Source organism: Haliaeetus leucocephalus, unplaced genomic scaffold (genome assembly GCF_000737465.1).
Source record: "Haliaeetus leucocephalus isolate CR32 unplaced genomic scaffold, Haliaeetus_leucocephalus-4.0 Scaffold162, whole genome shotgun sequence".
Lineage (NCBI taxonomy): Eukaryota > Metazoa > Chordata > Aves > Accipitriformes > Accipitridae > Haliaeetus > Haliaeetus leucocephalus.
The window spans coordinates 15,978,218-15,982,980 of record NW_010972598.1 but is presented as its reverse complement, the minus strand read 5'-3'; the positions used below and the strand labels follow the sequence as shown (position 1 = coordinate 15,982,980).

The window sequence follows — 4,763 nt, the reverse complement described above, 5'->3', positions numbered from 1 at the left end:
GCACGGCCCCGGTACAGCTCTGGGCCCGGTGGCGCTGGACCAGGCACGGCACCGGTACTGCGCCGGGTCAGGGGGCACCGAGCCGCTAGACCACCGGGCTGGCACTACGGTGCGGCTCCGGGCTGCTCCGGGCTCTGTATGGCGTCACACGCAGGCCTTGTGCTGGCACCGGCTGGGGACCAGCACCCAGCGGCAGCACGTGGCCCGGGGGGCACCCACCGCAGCGGGGCACCCACCGCGCTCCAGCATTGGCACAGCCCAGGTTCGCCCCTGGCGAAGGCCCCACGCAGGGACCGAAAACGGTTCCCACCAGGACCCAACAGGGCACCAGCACCCGCAGCCGGGTGACCAAAGCCTGGGGGATCCCATGAGGTCCCAGGAGGTTCGTGGGTCCCCCCAGCCTGGGTGGCACAGCTGGGGGGGCACCCCTGCATGCTGCTGGTGCACGCATCCCTCGTGTGTGGGCATGTGCGCACGCAGGGCCGCCACGTGCGCACACACGTGTGGCCCCGGTGGGGTTGGGTGCTGGTCGCCGTTCCTACCGTGGGGTGACCGTTGCCCGGCAGGAACCACGGCTCAGTGGGCAGAGCCGCAGCATCTCGGCCCCAGGGCAGGGGGTCAGCCCAGCACGGGAAGCTGGGGTGTCCAGATGAAGGAGGTTGTGCCAGGGCACGGGTCAGCGGTTTGGTGCCAGCCGGGGTTTGTTCATCGTGGGCTGTCGCATCGCAGGGCCGCTGGTGACACGGGCCTGCAGATGGCACCCAGCGGGGGGGAAGCAGCTGGGGTGCCCCGGCTCTGCTGTCCTGCTGCCCCTGCGTCACCGGGTCAGAGTCCATCCCGTGTCCCCGTGGGCCCTGTGTCCCCGGCCACGTGTGGCGCTGGGTGCGTAGAGCCGCAGCGCGGCCCAGGGCGTGCCTGGGGGCGACGGGGGGGCATGTGTCGAGAGGGGAGCCTGGAATCCCCTTGCCCCTCTCAGCCCCCCGAGGCAGTAGCAGGGGATGACCCCGTGCCCTTACATCATCCCCGTCCCACATTCCTGTCACCCTTTGGTGGTCCCATCTGCCTTAGACAGGGGAGTCTGCTGGGGAAACCAAGGCAGGAGCTCCTGGATGAAGCTGGGAGGACCCATGGCCCAGGCCCCTGCGTCCCTTCCCCCTGCACCCCAAAAGCTGGGAAGGGACCCAGGTGTGCCTGCAGCCCTGCAGGGGTAAAGGCTGCCCAGCGGGTGCAGCACTGGGCACAGTGGGGTGCAGCTCTGAGCATGCAGGCAGAGCACAAAGGACATGGGGTGCGGGGCCGAGCACAGAGAAGTGCAGCGCTGAGCGTGGGGTTGCAGCAGTGAGCACATGGGTTACAGCACTGAGCAAAAGGGGGTGGAGGGCCAAGCAAATGGGGAGCAGCATCGAGCACGTGCAGTGCAGCGCTGAGCACACAGGGTTGCAGGCCTAAGGATGCACTGGGGAATGAGCAGGCGTGGGTGCCTCTTGGAGATGCCTCCAGGCAAATGCACGCAGTGTGGGGACCCAACAGGAGGAGTCAGCAGCACTGCAGTGCTTGGAGGAACTGGCTGTGGCTTGAGATGGCATCTCCGAACCCCAGTGACCCCAAGACTTTGACTGGTGTCACCTGTAGAAATGCTGCTGTTTCTGGGGAAACAAGAAAGCTCATTTATGTATCAACATTTCTATCTGTAGCCGTATCTACAGGCTGTGGGCCAAGGGCTGTGGGACAGTTGTGTCCTGGGACTGGGTGATGCAATGGGAGATGTGGGATTCCCACCTGAAGGGCAGGAGCCCTATGCTGAGATCAAGCAACCTGGGTTGGATGACAGCCCAACAGCCACCAGCGCTTTGCTGCACCATTTGTCCTGTCGAGTGGCTTGCATGGGGACATGGCTTTGCTGTGACAGAGATGTGAATGACATGGGGAGAGGGGCTACCATACAAACATAGAGCCAAAGCACAGCTCAGCAGCACCACCAGGATACCTAAGCAAGAAAGAGAAGGGCAATCCCTGCAGGTCCAGCCAACACTGGGAGGAGGGAACCCCGGACCTGGAGCAGCTCTGCTCTTGCAGCTGCCCTCCCTGAGCAGTGAGGATTATGAGACTTAAGGCATTTATGGCACCGGCACAGAGGGAGCTGCTGGGAAACAACCTCGGAACTGCTCCAGCCCATGCCCATTTCACCAACAAAACCACAGGCCCCAATAACACGAGCAAGTCTAAATCCTGCATTTGATGCACCGAAGGTTTCCAAGGCTGTGGTTTCTCTGCTGGGTGCTAAGCCTTCCCCCGAAATCCTTCTGGGCATGGGGTGTTCCCCCTTTGCAGCAGGCTCCAGGGGGAGAAGCTGTGCAATTCCTGGAGCACAGGTGCCCCAAATGCCCATGGGATGGCACAGCAGAAGGGGAACAGGGTTCTCGGTGCTGCCGAGCCGAGTTGCTCTGCTTCAGTGCTCCCAGCCCCGGCACTGGCTTTGATCTGGAGGTTCCTGAAGGTGCCCCAACAGTCAACAGCGTCACTGGGCACTCCAGTGCTCGCTGACCCACCAGACACCCCCAAGTGTCACCAGCACCTCCCAGAACACTCCAGCACCCCAGCAGTCACCACCCCTGCCCATCCTGGCTCCACTCCTGGCCGATCCTCACAGACCCCTCTCCTTGCTCAGGTCTCCTCCAGTGTCCCCCTGGCCCATGTAATCTCCTGCCAGCCCCCCACCATCGCTCAGACCCACATGAGGGGACACCACCCCCGGCACTCCCAGAGCCCTCCATTCCTCCCCTGCCCTCGCAGCCCTTGCCTTGCCCTCCAGGTAAGCTCACATTCCCTCCAGCCCCCGGCACGTCAGATCCCGCGGTGTGCACCTGTATTGGGTTTATGTGCAAGGTAGCCAGGGAGAAGATGCCGGAGAAGATGCCAGAAGCTGTCCCCATGTCCAGCAGAGCCAATGCCAGCCGGCTCCAAGACGGATCCGCCGCTGGCCAAAGCCGAGCCTGTCAGCAGCAGTGGTAGCACCTCTGGGATACCATATTTAAGAAGGGGGAAAACCTGCTGCCCAACAACAACTACAGCCAGAGAAAGGAGTAAGAATATGTGAGAGAAAGAACTGCAGACCCCCAGGTCAGTGAAGAAGAAGGGGGAGGAGGTGCTGCAGGCACTGGAGCAGAGATTCCCCTGCAGCCTGTGGGGAAGACCAAGGTGAGGCAGGCTGTCCCTCTGCAGCCCATGGAGGTCCACGTTGGAGCAGAAATTGGGACTGAAGTTGAGCCTGGGAAGAAGGGAGGGGTGGGGGCAAGGTGGTTTTAGGTTTCCTCTTATTTCTCATTATCCTACTCTGTTGTTAGCTGGCAATAAATTAAAATTAATTTCTCCGACTCGGTTTTGCCCGTGACGGTAATTGCCAAGTGATCTCCCTGCCCTTATCTTGACCCACAAGCCTTTTGTTGTGTATTCCCCCCTGTACTGTTGAGGAGGAGGACTGACCAAGCAGCTAGGTGAGCACCCGGCATCCAGCCAAGGTCAACCCACCACACCACCCTGCTTGCTCACATCCTTTCCCCTCCGTGAGCACCCTCATCCCCTCCCTTCCCCTCTGCAAGCTTCTGGACCCCCTCCATGTCACCCATAAGCACTCATGTCCCTAGCCTTCCCCCCTCTGCACACCCAGAGCACATTGCTTCCCCTCCAAGGCTCCTCCAGCCTCCCACACGAGCTCACAGCTCCCCTCCATTCCCCGCAGTGCCTGTTCACACCTCTTCTCACTGCCCTCCGTGTCTGCTCTGATGCTCCATTTCTCCTTTGTTCATGCTTACATCCCTTTTATTCTCCAGTCTGCATCACTCACGTCTCTTTCCTTCCCCTCTTGGGATGCTCAAAGTCCCTTCCTTCCCTCCATGCGTGCTGACATCTCCTCCACTGACCCCTGCCTGAGACGAGATACTCTCTGCTTGCCCCTGTGTCGGATCCCTTCCCCTCCCAGGACAATGGCTCAGGTCTCCTCCCTTCCTCTCCTGTGGGCTCACACCTCCTCTGCTTCCATTGCCCAGCACTCACCTCTCCTCCGCTGCCTTCCAGGCACCTCATCTGCAGCCCCTGGGGTTGATCACATGCTGATCCTACCCTTAGAGAGCCCTGTGCCCCCAGGTGTCCACCATTTTCCTTTCTGGGTGCTCCCTTCCCCTCCCCTCCCCATGCCTGCTCAAGTCCCCCATGGGGCAAGACAGGGGTGAGCTGCTTGTGCATGGCCACCCCGGGGGGAGGCTGCTATGCCCATGTGCTGCTGTCCACCACCCCCCTGGATCTGCAGCACACCCTCCTGCCCGAATCCCTGCAGATCAACGTCCTGCCAGGCACGGGCTGGTGACTCCAGCTGGGAGCTGGCCCCACGGGGCTTTATTTGGCATTTCTGAGGGGGCTGAAGGCAGCGAGAGCAGGAGATTCTGCACCACCACACCTCTGCTCAGCCCCAGCACTGCTGACCTTGGAGTTTCCCAATCCTGGGTTTTCCCTAGGTCCTCCCAAGCATCACATGTCTGCAGTCATGCAGGTCTGTGCAGTTTGACTGCTCACGCCTCTGCAGTCATGCACGTCCGCGCGATTCAACTGCTCATGTCTCTGCTGCCCTGCCAGGAAAGCCTTGTACTTTTCCCAATGCTCTCGGAGCCCATCTTCCCCGCAAGCCTAAGGGGCAATCCAAAAGGCGTCCATGTGTACGTAGAGAGGAGGACAAGACATCCTGCCTGCTTCCTGCAGGGTCCGGTTCC

General features: G+C 61.3%; 1 protein-coding gene across 1 annotated transcript in view; it reads left to right on the top strand.

Annotated features, from left to right (window-relative positions):
• NUDCD3 (NudC domain containing 3) overlaps positions 1–4,763 on the top strand; it is a 45,169-nt gene that overhangs the window by 901 nt on the left and 39,505 nt on the right. The window contains exon 2 of the mRNA XM_010562917.1: positions 1,378–1,385. The gene's annotated coding sequence lies outside the window, so the exon portion shown is untranslated. The remainder of the gene's footprint in view (positions 1–1,377; positions 1,386–4,763) is intronic.